Raw genomic sequence first — 14,991 nt, 5'->3', positions numbered from 1 at the left:
TTTTCAGAGGAGGACATTCCTGACCTCAAACAGGGTATGCCTTCACTAAAAGACTCTATACAAACCAGCTTAAGAAACAGCGCTGTCACTCCAATACACAGCTCTTGAAGACAAGTCCAGATGCAATCACCTCAAAATCAGGGGCATTCCTGACGCCGTCACACTGGACGAGCTCCCACATTTCATGAGATGCCTTGTGGCTTCTATCCTGCCTCCAGCTCAGGCCAAAAAGTTATCATTTGATGGGATCTATTGTCTCCTGAGGTCTAACAGCGCACCTGCCTCAGCAGTACGAGATGTCATAGTCCATTGCTCATTGTCTCAAGAGAAGCAAATCTTGCTGATGGCACTGAAGGACAACCGTACACCTTAGGAAGCGCCAGCCTCACATTCTATCACGGTCTACTCTGCAGTGGCGCCGATCAATGAATCCGATCACGAGCCAACTGTGGGCAGCAGAAATTGACTACAGATGGATGTCACTTAAATTCCTCACAGTTTCACATAATGGGACTATCCACAAGATCACCAGCATGACAGACTCCCCTGCTCTTCTTGGGGCCTGACACCTCCCCAATCCAACTCCGCATCAAACATGCAGGATTGGGACTTGTCACGAATTGCCACGTTTAAGCCTGCAACCCAACCAAATCTATACACAGGGACTTACTGCGGACAAACGCATAGAGATAATATGCAGTTCAAGTTCTCATGTTTAGTTACCGGTTTACTTTGATCTTGTTTTTAGGAGTCTCTCATATCTTACATTGCTTATAATATATGTACTCTCCTAGGAGTTAACCTAATTTCCTGCTCCTACTCACAGGAGCTTTGTGGAAAAGGGCCTAGCCCTTGCTGATGGGTGTCTAGCGCCACACACCTCCCCCTCCCGCCACCAAGACACTGTATGTTAAGGGGGTCACTAGCCGGCAGCCTGAAGTTCCCCCAATCCACACTATCCTACTTGATACTCCTGTTCTCCACATCTATGACCCAAGCAGTTACAGCTCACGATCAGGTTGCTTGCACTACATGGTTACATCTTCTTGCATAAAATTGTTAATTCTTGTTATCATATCAATTGTTAATGCTTGTCATTAAGCCTCATGTTATCTTTTGTCACAAACTGCGTACGTATGAATGTACCATGACTATCATATGACAAGCATTGATATAAAATTAATAAAAAAATAATTTAAAATACAAAATATACTATTCACCATGTCTTGCATGTTTGGATTTTTATTTAATCTTACACTGTTGAGACCTATAAATAGATGTGTATGCATAGCCTGATTACACCTTAAAATGGGCCGCAACTTTCATGCAACGTTTGTGACAAACCGTGTTCTAATTGTGCTTACGTATGCCGTTGTGGCATTGTTGAATATTTTGTTACCTCATGTACGACGAAAAAAAAGAATTAAAAAAAAATATATATATATATATATATATATATATATATATATATATCAAAAAGTAATCTCTACCCTTGTCGGTGGGCCCAACTAATGGAACCCCTCTCCACAGGTAGAAATACACCTAGATGGAAACTCCAGAGGTGTCCTGGGGCTTAACCTATTCGGGAAATAGAAAGGAAAAAATACTTAGACCGTCTGGATAGAGTACCCAGGTGTCAAAAGTAAGTTGACTTTATTATAAAAATATAAGCAAATTATAAATATTTGCTATTGTGCTGCAGTTCCATATTATAGTGCATGGGATTTGGGTCTCCGAGTTATTTATCACAAGGGCATTACTCTCTATGTAGTGATTAGTGATAAGTGGTTAAAAACTTTAGCCCAAAGTAACCTAATTGGGGAATTCTTTTCCAAAATGTTTGTCGACGCACCACAAATTACTGTTTAGTGAATAGATCCCAATATCCTTTGGGATCTGTCTGAATATTTCCTTTTTGAAGATTTTTTTTAACAAATAAAGAAAATGTTTACTTATTGTGAAAGCATGGCACCTACAAGTGTCACAATTCAACTAGCAATAAGAATCTACCTTGATGCTAGCAATATGGGGTTCTTTAGATTAAAAATGAATGCCTATTTTCTTTTTTTATGTTTATATGTTGCTTTTTTTGTTTTTGTTTTTAATTAATATTTACAAAAAAAAAATCTTCCCACTTTTACCCCCTATGTCTAGAGGTCCTTAACCAGTGTCAGGGATCTGTCTGGGTATTTTTTCCCACGAATTGCTCTGCATTCTGCTATTCTACCAACAATAGAGGCTCATTAACGTTTGGCCCTTAACGTTAGAGCAGACCAAGCCTGAGTTACAGGACGTCTGCCCAATATGTAAAATAACAGAATGAATGGGTTTCTTAGAAACAACGATAACAAGAGCTACTTGAGTTAACTTTGACAGCATGTGGTAATTTTCCAGCCCACTGACCCTGTATAGAGAGACTGGGACTCAAAGCAAAGACTACCAGGCAGATTGCTCTGAATAGCTGTAAGCAAGTATAGAATATCTGATGATGTCATACACACAACTTGACAGATCAGCTTTCCCACTTTTTATTTTATTTGGGGTCGGCCCTTAACTCTTTGTAGCCTGTGTGAAAGAAGACATACTCTACAAATACTTTATTAATTGGAGTGGCAGAGTGATAGCAGTGAAATCCCAGGTGAGCTATCGTTATAGGATTTCCGTTAACGTTGTTAATCAATCAATTTTTTTTTTCTCTCGGAGGATCTCTCCTAATCCCACGGCACACTTCTGGCACCAAGGACGCGTCAGTTGCAGCTTTTGGAGTGATGGCTGCTACCTTTTACACAAGCGATGAATTCTGCACTAACGTGGAACAAAACAGCTGCTGGATTTAACATTTTATAAATTATTTTGTCGGATAAAATGTATGAACAATAAAGAATTGTAAATGTCATTTAATAAAAAACAAGGATTTTTTAAAAAAAATAACAGAGATTATGGTTTCATTTATTATAATAATTATTTTGAATAACGCATTCATTTAAAGTAACAAAATACCAAACTGTACAACAAGGAGATAAGTCTACAACTCTAAGCAAACAGGCCCAGACTGGCCATGGCCATTATATCCATTGATATTGCTTTGAGATCCATGAACTCCCTGGGGGCCTAAAGAAAGCTCTCTATTCTTTTATGGGCCGGTGGGCAGATCAAAGATTAACGTCATTCTGATAGGAATCCTAGCGCTGCAGTGGAGGGGAAGGTGGGAAGCTTCTGCCCTCCACTGGGTGCAGACAATGTGTGTGTTTTTGGTGAACTTGGGCAGTTACTGCAGCAACACCCTGACACAGTAAATTCCAGAGCTCGTGAGATAATTGCTCATGGTCTACACCCTGTGAAGGTGCGGGCTGGATATGCAGCCACTACACTGAACACTAGGGAGGTAACAATAGGGAAGAAGGAATATATGACCAACTTAATGTTTCTTTTAATCTTTTTTTTAAAGCTGGAACAAAAGATGCACTAACCTGCTGTCTGTACGACTCCATCGGCAGCCCTCAGCCCACGCGGTAAAGAAAACCCCAATATATCAGAGCAGCATGCAGCATCGCAACAGAAGCGAATGGAAAAGGGAGCCATTGTGGGCCAAAATGGGATCTTATATTGAGTATAAATGAGTGTATCTCAGCTCTTGCATTATCCAGTTCTGAGTCAACAGGAAAGTAGGCCCCAGGGAGAGTGCGCAGCTTAGCGGACAGGGGCACATGTATGAGTGTGGGATGGATAAAGCATGATTGGCTATATGCTACATGTGGGAGTGTGAGATGTGAGGAAGTGGGTGGTGACAGATTAGACTGACCTCAGTGCCACTTAGGAGCCGGGCCAGCAACAAGTTTCCTGCCTCCTCCTGTTGCTGGGCTTGCTGGATTGTCAGCCTGGGGCCCTGGATGCTGGATCCTGGTTGTTACAGCCATCCTGTCTGCCCTCAGGGCTGGTACTGGTGCTGCTGTAGACGGTGACCTCCTCCTTCCCAAGCAGCCTGGCGGTGAGGTTCTCTTCCCCAGCGGTCTGGCTCCCCATGGGCACCCTCCATGGGCACCCTGCCTGTGTCTCCCTCCCTGTGTCACCCTCCCTGGACACCCTCCAGGGGTCTCCCTCTCTGGGCTCCCTCCCTGTGTCTCCCTCCCTGGACACCCTCCATGGGTCTCCCTCTCTGGGCTCCCTCCCAGTGGCTCCCTCCATGGGCTCTGTGTGCCCCAACTCTCCTCCTCGGGCAGGATCTGCAGCCCGAGTCTTCAACTGGGTCGCGTGCATGGACCACGTGTCGCGCGGCCTGCTCCACGCCCGGTCCTTCCGCCGCCCATGCTGTCCGGGTGGCGGCATCTGATGGGGTCCGCACCCCCCTGGAGGTAATGGGGGGGGCGGAAGCTCGGCAATCGACCCGGGCGGCGTGTGGGATGCCGCCCGGGGTCCTCCCCTCTCGGCCGGCGGTGGTGAGTAGGGCCCCCTGTGGGGCACGCGGGGTGGCTCTCAGCCACTGCCGCCGGGTGGGGAGGGGTCCTGGATCCCCCTCAGGGGCTCTACTTGCTCCCTGCCCCTCCCCTCCCTCAGGGTCCGCGGGCGGTGTGTGCTCCCTGCCCCTCCATCCCCCTCCCCTCTATTTCTGTGCCCCCCTCCCCTCTATTATTATCCCCTTTATTATTAGTGTGCCCCCCTCTATTACTGTGTCCTCCTCCCCTCTATGATTAGTGTGTCCCCCTCCCCTCTATTATTACTGTCCTCCCCTTTATTATTAGTGCCCCTCCATTCCCTCCATCCCCCTCCCCTCTATTTCTGTGCCTCCCCTCCCCTCTATTATTAGCCCCTTTATTATTAGTGTGCCCCCCTCTATTACTGTGTCCCCCTCCCCTCTATGATTAGTGTGTCCCCCTCCCCTCTATTATTACTGTCCTCCCCTTTATTATTAGTGTGTCCCCCTCCCTCTCCCCTCTTCTTTATTGTCCTCCCCCCTTTTTTCATTGTGGTTCCCCCCCTCTATTATTGTCCCCACCTCCTCCTTGCTGACCTTCTTGCCCCCTCCTCTCTCCACCCCCACCCTCCACCCCCCCTCTCCTTACCTGTCTCGGCAGCCTCCTGTCCTGGAGCGTTGGCTCTCCATCTCTCCACTGCTGCTTCAGGCTTTGGGTGCAGTTGCCGATCCGTCCAGCAGGTGGCGTCTGAAGCTCCAGTTGCCATGGGAACTGCGCTGTAGGTGATGGACTCCTCTTTTCAAGTTGCTGTCTCTTCTATGGTGCCGCCAGCGGTTCCTGGGGTGCCGTCACGTGAGTAATGTTTTCCTGCGCTGGCTGGGGCGCCTGCGCTAGGCGGGTTCGTGTTGGGTTTATTTATTAAAAATAAATAAATAACAATAATTTTCTAAAACCTAAACCCCCCCCCCCCAAAAAACAACAAAAAAAAAACATTATCAGCGAGTAATGGTCAGCCACGCTCAGTGTAGTACTCTCCTGGTGCGACGGTGCGTCCACCGGTGAGTTGGGGAGCAGTGCGCTCGGTCCTCAGCGCGGCTATTGGAGGGGAGTTGGGCCTCTTCCTCATTGGGGGCTGCGCCCCCCCTCCCCCGCGCACTCACGCAAGATATTCCCCTTTGGCTCTTGGGGGGGATGCTCTTCCCTTGGGGCACAAGGGGGGGTAGGACTCGGGCGGCGATGATGTATAGTTCCGTTATGGGAAATTCCTAATACATTGGGAATTGGGTTTGGGGTTCGCTATTTTGGGAAGCGGGCTGCGCGGTGTGGTGCTGTTTTGTTACCAGGACACCACTTGTGGGCCCTGGGGCTTTGCTAACGAAGGCCGATGTCAGGGCCGCGTTTCGCTTGTTGACAGTTCATATGGATTGTCATCGACTCCTGGGTGGTGGGTTTGTGGTCGGTATTATGTGGATACGTGCTTCCTGATGGGTTGTTCATATCCTGCTTTTACAATGAGTGCATCAGCACTTTCCTGAAGTGAGTGGTGTGGCAGGAGGCAAGGACTGGCTCGTTGCTGCGTTACCTTGATGGCTTTTGTCTGTGGGCCTTCGCTGACTTGTCGACTCTTGCTCGACTCGGTGGAACTTGGGGGTCCTCTTGGAGCACGATAAGACAGTGGGGCCCAGTGACGTGCCTTAGCTCCTTGGGTATCGACATTGACTCTGTGGCCATGGAGTGCTGGCTGCCGCGGGATGAGGTTGAGAGGGTGTGGCGATGGCCAGGGGTCTTAGGAGGATGCAGCGGTGCAAGCTGCAGTCTCTGTTAGGGAGGTTGATCTTCCACTGCCGGTCAGGCCCATGGGGCAATTGTCCCGCAGGCGCCTGGTGGCCGCTACTACCGGGACCGCAGTATTTTATCCAGCTCTGGAGGTCTGGGTTTCTTCCTGACAGTGTATATTGGAGGGTCATCTTGGCGGGTGCCGGAGGTGTCCAGTTCGGACTTGCCCCTCTATACGGACGCGGCTGTCTCTGTCTGGTGTGGGCAATTCTGGGATCGCGCTGGTGTGCTGACATGGTCGGCGGCGTGGTCCGCCTTTGACTTGACCAGGAACCTTGCCTTCCTGGAGCTTTTCCATTGTGGTGGCATTGGATTTGTGGGGTCGGGAGCTGCAGGACCGTCAGGTCGTTATTCACCATGCCAACCTCGGGGTTGTCCAGGTGATTAGCCAGCTCTCGGCCCCCCCTTTTCTCTTTTGGCACTTACCCAGCTCCAGCTCCGGTGCCCGTGTCTTCATGTGTCGTGTAGTTCCGGTTCCTCTTGGGCCGCAGTACTCCAGGGTATGGGAGGAATGGCAGGAGCGTTGGGTTTCGGCGGATATGTCGTCCTCCGGGGTGTCCTTGCGCATGTCCAGTTTGGTTTTCTGGTTAAGTTCCAGGGTTGGGTGGCTGTCGACGCGGGGTTTCTGGTATGGCATGCGGTGTAGGGCCCATGCAGGGGTCGGTTTCTGTGGATCGAAAGAGGCCGGTTTTGGGGGCCCTATGGGCACATTTGTGCCAGGTGCTCCCGGAGGTATGCCTCGTTGTTCTTCATTTCTTTGGGGCCATGAGGATTGAGGTATTGGTGGGTCCAAACTGGTCAGCCGGTAGGGGAGGATTCTGTTTGCGGATGTCCGGGATGCTCAGGACCTGGTGTCCTTCAAGACTCGTCCATACAAGACCGACATCCTTTGCAGGGGCAGGTGGGTCCCGCTGGCAGTGGTCCCGGGATTGGACGCCTGTCTGGTCTGGGCGATCGGGGAGTCCGCGGTACGGCCGTACCTGGCTGGCCCAATCGTGGTATACGAGGAGGGGAACTTCCTCTCCCATTTCAATTTGTTTGGCGGTCATTCTTTCCACATTGGTGCTGCGACGGAGGCCTCTCGGCTGGGTATGCTGAATCGGGATGTGCGGAGGATAGGAAGGTGGGACTCTAGGACATTTGTTCTGGTGTGCGGGACGCTGTTTTGCTCCGTTGATTGTTTTTTCCTTCTCAGGGCGGATGATTGAGCATTCGACGGTGGAGCTTCGGTGGTTCAGCGCCGGTGGGGCATGAAGTGGGTCTGGCTCCTCCCGGAGGTGGTCAGGTTCTCTCGCTAGTGGGGGGGGGGTGTCATTGGCTTTGGTCATTTCCTACTGATCTGGGGATGGTGCCGCTCGGAGACTTGGTGGGCATTGGGAAGCAGGACTTATGTAATTTCCGGGGGGGGGGGGAGGTTTGCATGGTGTGTCTTCGGAGGTTGTGGCAAGGAACTATTGGCAGCAAGCATACATCTGGAGTGCGTTGGAGTGCTGCCGCGAAGGGTTCAACCGTTGGGTTTCACAGTTCGTTATAGGGGTTTTGGGGGATACCCATTTCATCAGGTTTTGAGAAGGAGGCGGCAGATTGGTTGCGGCCGGATGGGGTTCATTTGTCTGGGGTCGGGCTCGACCGTTTTAATCTGGCCATTCGAGAGACGGTGGAACAGGCCATGGTTGGTTTGTTTGGGGTCCCCCGCTGATTTTAGGCTTAAAACAGCGGGGTTGTGGTGGGGGTGTGTCCTTGCCAAATAAGGGATGGTTTGGTAGATTAGATGAAAAAGGGGGATAATGGCCGGGTCTCATCCTCCCCCTGTCTCTTATGGTTAACCTGGAGTAGGTACCAGGTTGGACGTGTCCCCACTGAGTTGTAAGTCGACCAGTGGGGAGCATTATGGTTGGGCCCCACCGAGTGGGTGGGGAGCCCTGAAAAGGAAGATGTTTTTATTATGCCGAGGGGGGGAGGTGAGAGCCTTGGGGAAGTTAGATTGGCAAGGACGGTTTCTTTGGTTACTGTATGACTATATGCAAATTGTTTATGTTAATTTATGATAATTATTATTTTGTTATATGTTAAAAGGAGTTATACAGTATTTGGTTGTGTTAATAAATGCTGTGGCCTGTTTTCTCCAAGAAGTTGTCTGTCGTTATTTGAAGGGGTAAATTATGGTTTTATGGGAGATGAAGGGAATGCTATCCAATGCCCACTACGTACATACAAGGCCCCATTTCAAATGGAGGACTTACAATATTTAAATAATTTGCAGAGACAGTTGGATCAGACGGTAAAAATCAATCTAGAAGATATTTTTTAACTGTTCTGATAAGTAGATCACCAACCTGTTCTCCTATTTCTTTGAATGAGAAAAGGAAATTCACTTAAATTGACATTGGCCTTGTGATGGTTTGAAAAACCTCTTAAAGACAGTGGTGAATTGATTATAATTATCAGCATTTATATACCACCAATTTATTCCACAGTGCTTTACAATATTATTAAGGGGACTTTCATAACAAATGAGACAAACTCATTTGACAGGAACAATAGATTGACAGGAACAACAGATTGATGAGGACCCTGCTCAAAGGAGCTTACAATCTAGAGGATATGGGGTATAAAAGCACAATAGGACGGGAAGTGTGGGGGATAGGGACCAAGAGACAGGGTGGAAAAGTAACAGAATTGATATATGAGAGTGAAGTGGACAGTGGACCCACTAATTAGGGTGAGAGAATAATGACATTAACCCTGGGAGTCCATAGGCTATTCTGAGGAGGTGCATTTTAGGGACTTCTAAAGGATTGAAGAGTAGGGGAGAATCTGATGGCGGGAGGCAGGCTGTTCCATAAGAATAGAACCACCTGTGAGTAGTCCTGTAAGCACGAGCTAGCAGTATGGGTAAGAGCAGAAGAAGGTCACCAGAGCAGCCAAAAAGGGATGTACTTATGGATAAATGATTTAGTTCAGAAATGTAGTGGACGAGAGTTGTTGGTAGGTTTGTAGGTAAGAGTTAATATTTTTAATTGAATTCTACAGAGTACAGGAAGTCAATGTAATAACTGACAAAGAGATCGCGGGTAGGAAGAGTGTCAGGAGAGAAAAATTAGCCTGACAGCAACATTCATTATGGACTGTAGGGAGGTAGGATGGTGTCTAGAGAGATAACCTAGAAAAGAATTAAAGCAACCGATGCAAGAGCATTCTGTTTAAGATTGAGGAGCAATCACATTAAAACTAGAATATCTTCAGGGTCTGGCAGTTGATTGGTAGTTTATAGTAACTGAAATCTCCACTAGTAGAATTTTAAAAGAATCAAATCTGGGGTCAAATAGTGATTAGCTCTTGGCTAAATTAGAAATTACAAAAGTTTTTCAAAACTGGTTTCAGGGCCTTCTACTGCTTCTACAGATGATTCCATGATAGGCTTTTTTATGGAGATGCTGTCAAGGGAAGGATCTTTTAATACTGTCAAACCACTTCATTTTTTTTTTTTTATCTGGGTTAGATTTGGATTCCACCTACTGAAATCAATGGATATAACACCTTTCTTCATTATGGGATTTCTAAAAATAATTTAGAAATGTACGTATAGTAAATCCAAACTGCACCTCAAACAAACAGAGTGAATATAGGGGGAAATATGGTATTTTAGATATATTTATAATTGTTCGTTATTTATGGTTTAGCATTCTCCAATTCTACTTGCCAATTTATTTGGTTTATATTATATCGTTTTATGAATAGTCACTGTTTTTTTTTTTTACGAAAAAGAGTTACAGAACATAAGCAAAGTACAGAACATACATTTTTTGCAAATGTCACAGTGCCCCGAAAGAGTTAAGTCATAGTTCGAACATGATGCAAACATGGAGACATATGGATGATTTTGCTATGCTAACATGTTTATTGGGACATCTGCATTCACAAGACAGCTCTTTTGTTTAATTCTATTGTTGTTAATGATCTCAACATGCTTCAATCCACCAGCACTTTTTAATGGCAAGAACCATTGTTCAATCTCTCTTGTTAAATCACCAGGAAATAGAATTCACTCTTAGGCTTCGAGAAATCAAGACAGCAGAAAATGCTTTCAACCTTGATTTATCAAGTAAAGAGAAAACCCTATCCCACAAAATCGGATTTATCAAAAAGCTTCAACAAACGTTTCTGCTTCAACACTTTGAATACTTGCTGCTTCATAAACAGCATTTTTAACCTAAGTAGCAAACTTTCCCTACATGCTTGTATCTTACGTGATCAATTTCAAAGATATTAGAAAAGTAATAATTACATCAGCACAAACATCTCTGGAAATTTAAAATAAAATAATCAATTACAGTGAACTTTAGAAAAAAAAATACCTTCTGTTACAAGCTCAAATTTCAAAATGCAATTTTTGATAGGAAGTTATGATGAGAATGGGGGACAAATGATAGATGAGGAATTTTTAGGAATCTTTGTGGTAGATTAGACTGGGAATATGGTAGGCATTTATGAAAAGGTGAATTTTGCCTGGAATTTCAGATGATAGGTGTAGTATCGGAGAGGTTCAGGAGAATGGTGAGGGGACACATAGTGATTCCTGAACAGAATGAGAACAAGTCTCTGACAGGGTCATTTACAAAAGTCCAAATGGCCTCATACCAAACAGTGCAAAGCCATTCGGATGCAGACGCACATAACAACATCAAATAACAACATCTGGGTTTTTCAAATGAGCCTAAATTAGGTTCCATTTTCAGCTAGATGTAACACCACTGTACTACTGAAATCTGGACCTGAATGTTTCAAATCTGGGCCTACATGCTTCATATTCTGGCCCGGACTTAAAAAATCTGACTTGCCCACTGGCAGCGGTAGCATACAGTAGGCAAAAATTTAAAGATACATGGTGCTGGGGAGGGGGGGGGGGGTTAATTATGTGGCTGCTGGCCAGTTCATACTAGTCGCTACAATAAAAATGTAAAAACACATTTCTAAAAGTCTATAGGGGTATATAAGACAACCCAAAACTAGGATAAATGAGTTTTAAACCTCTCTATGCCCCAACCTGTTTTATGCTAGATTAAGTTAAGTTAAACTTATTTCACAGGTATTTTTAGCTTGATTTTACTGAGAACAAAAAAAAAAAAGGATTGGAGAAACCTCTTTAAAGTCGGGCCTCGGTAAAACTAGGGTTTTGTGCGTTTAACAGCAGATTGTGCTGAAACTTTGGAACTTGGATTTTAATTTAATACAACTCACCATTAAGTGAACAAACCATCATGAGTAATTTACTCAGTTCTTACGACATAACTAAACAATCTGATTATTCTCAGACACAGCAGAACCCCTGCCGTCGCTGTGTTACACCCCTTTCCTCCATCCCATCTCTTATTACACAGGCACTGGATTAGTGATATTGAATGGGATTTCCTTCAAACAGAACACTTTTGCCTGAATTAAAACATCAACATTATTGAACAGTCTGTCATCAAACTATCAGCATGAACCCCTTGCAAAATCTTCAATATGGAAGCCAACTCTAACACTAAAAATGATGCTGACGGTAATTGGACCATAAATTAACCTCGCAATGCCTTGCATTCTATAGATAATATATAAAAAAAAATATTGTTGTCTTTGTTTTATCACTTTTATCGCTTAGCATTATCGTTTAACTTCTAAAATATTGTCCATGAGAGCATGAGATGATGTTACATTGTGCAGGATTTACATTTACAATTACTCTAATTAGGTTCCTTTAGTAAAAGAACCGCAGATTAAATTAAATAATTAGATGCTGCAGGTTTTAGCAGTGTGGAAGTACATTATTAATTTGCAATTAGGTTGGTCATCATAAATATTGGGGTACATATTAACCGGAGATACTGGGACTATACTCACCCCATTCCTAAACATTGCACCTGTCTTGTTCAAACCTTCGCTAACCTTTTCTATTTCTGAACTGCCCTTACATTATTTTGTTACACCATTTACCTCTTGCCATTTTTAACCATTTTTTTTTAGCAAATTCAGACATAAAGTAATCGGCAAATTACGCACTCAGGTGCTAGATTGGTGATATAGTACCGAACATTAATCGTAATAACCAAAACAAACTAAGAAATAGTGATGCCGTAAACAAACAGCTACTGGCCAAAAATCAACTTCGGATTCAATCTTAAAATGTAGTAAAGGTGTGTAAAATAAAAGTTGAAAGGTATATCACTTCAGAGTTAGACTATTCTATTTTGCATTTGATAGATTCCACTATCTAATATAGTTGCACTTTAAAGATTAAATAATTTGAAATTCCACCAGTCAATAAAATGAGGAGCATATCACCATTATAATATAACATTATTATAACATAAACAAGATAAAAAAATATGTGTGGAAAGTGATTTAAAGGAAAGAGATCCCCTGAACTGTACGGAAGGGGAGGCATGACTGCTGCCACACAGTAAGGGGTGTGGATTTATGGGATACAATTGTGGCAATATGGGGACAGTATAAGTATGTGTGCAAGGGGAGGCTTTACTAACCATTCCTAGAAAGAAAGGCTGGAACAGGTTTTCCCTTCCCTCCCTCCCTCCCTCCCTCCCTTCAGGCTGATCATGTATGTTGGTGCTGTGTTTTGCGGTGTTGTTGTTTCTCTTTTCTTTTTGTCACAGCTATGGCGGAGGTCCTGGCCAGCGCAAGTAATGCAAGACAAGGCTTTGGGGAGAGGCGGCTGCCAGGGCTGATGGCAGAAGGCAGACTGTACGGACTCTTGGAATTATCCGGTGTATCTGTCTGTTGGGTAGTCACCCCAACAGCCGACAGGTGGTGATTTAAAGCTGGCTGAATTGATATGTTGGAATAATAAAGCTGTGGCCGTTGCCCTTACCCAATACTCAGGTGTCTTGTCGTTATTGGGGGACAACGGGAATGTAAGTGGTCTGCAGTCAAGCATATTACAGTTTGAAGTGTAAAAAGGGTCTGTTACTGTATTCACTGATCTGTTTTCTTACATATACAACGTTTGATGTCTCATAGCGTATCTGTAAATGTGTATACCTTGGCTAAAAGAATTGTATTAAAATAATATAAAAGTTGTTGAATCTTTAAGAGAAATGTCAAACTGGCAGGATTCGCAGAGCCACGGTCATTAAGTTCAAAATTTTAGCCTCAACTATTCTCTGACCTTCTAGGAGTAAAAACAGGTTAATGGGAACACTCCTAAAATGTCTAAAGAATTCAGAAAATATGTGGAAATACAAGATCTTAACATTATCCCAAAGCGGCAGGGAAGCCGAAAGATGTTTTGGATGCTAGGCAACCAAGGACATAGAGACATGCTGCTTTGCTTTTACACCTTACATTCTGGGCATAAAGAGTACATTCTTTTTTTTCAGTATTCCCTGTGTAGGTTAAATATAAGAGAAAATGTTGCTTCTTAGAAAAATGCAGCACCGTCCTCCTTCTTCCCTTATTAAGATCATCTGGAAACTAACCTCAAGGTCAGAAACATTGTAAGCTGCCAAAGTAACTTAAAGGGACAGGAATATGAAAATCACCATGTTATTTCGTAATCAAGGAGATCTGACTTCTGATTCTAAACTTATTTTATCCATATATCAGTCATATATTTAAGTTTTAGGCTACCCTAGGCCCAGCTGAGTTGATGTACCCTCTTCTCCTTAACCACAACCTACTACACTCACACCCAGTAGAAGCTTAGTTACTCAAACACACACCTAACAAGCCACGTTCACTGTAACATGTACATAAGTAGTTAGTAGTAGTATTTATATTGTGCCAACTAATTCCGTAGTGCTTTACAATATTATGAAAGAGAGGGACATTTGCAATAAATGAGAAAATAACACAGTGACACAGGAGCAATAGGTAGATGAGGACCCTGCTAAAACGAGCTTACAGTCTAGATGAGGTGGGGTACAAATACACAACAGGGCAGCAAGGGTGACATCCACCAAACAAGGTGGAAAAGTAGCAGAGCTGGAGGTGAGAGTGGAGTGTGGCTCTTTAGGAGAGCAAGAGACAGACTTGGGTAAGTATAGATAAGTTACTCTGGGAGTCCATAAGCATTTCTGAACAGCTGTGTTTTGAGGGACTTCTGAAACAATTGAAGACGAGGGAAGAGTCTGATGGGAGTAGCCAGGCTGTTCCAAAAGAAGCCAGCTGCCCGCAAGAAGTCCTGCAAGCGCGGGTTAGCAGTAAGGGTGAGAGCAGCGGACAGGAGAAGGTCACTGGCAGAGCGCAGAGACCGAGAAGGGGCAGAATCTATGAAATGTAACAGGGGCTGGAGTTGTTTAAAGCTTTATAGGTAAGGGTTAGTATTTTGAATTGACACCTATATGATACAGGAAGCCAGTGTAAGGATCGACAGAGGGGCGAGGTATGGGAGGAGCAACGGGTGAGAAAGATCAGCCTGGCTGCCGCATTCATTACTGATTGTAGCAGGGCAGTTCAGCTTCTGGAGAGACCAACTAGGAGAAAATTACAGTAATTCATGCGAGAGATTACCAGAGCATGAACAAGCTCCTTGGCAGCAGCTTACTTGAGAAAGAGGGTGAATGCAGGTAATGTTTTTAAGGTGAAATCGACAGGTTTTAGCAACATACTTGATATGAGGTGCAAAGGTTAGGCCAGGATCAAAGATAACACCAAGACAACGAGCTTGCAAGGATGGACTGATGCAAATATCATCAACTTGCAGGGTAAGCGAAGGAGGGGGATCAGCATTATGAGGAGGAGAAAT

The sequence above is a fragment of the Pelobates fuscus genome, chromosome 5, assembly GCF_036172605.1.
Source record: "Pelobates fuscus isolate aPelFus1 chromosome 5, aPelFus1.pri, whole genome shotgun sequence".
NCBI classification, from domain to species: Eukaryota; Metazoa; Chordata; class Amphibia; order Anura; family Pelobatidae; genus Pelobates; species Pelobates fuscus.
This window is presented reverse-complemented; position numbering follows the sequence as displayed.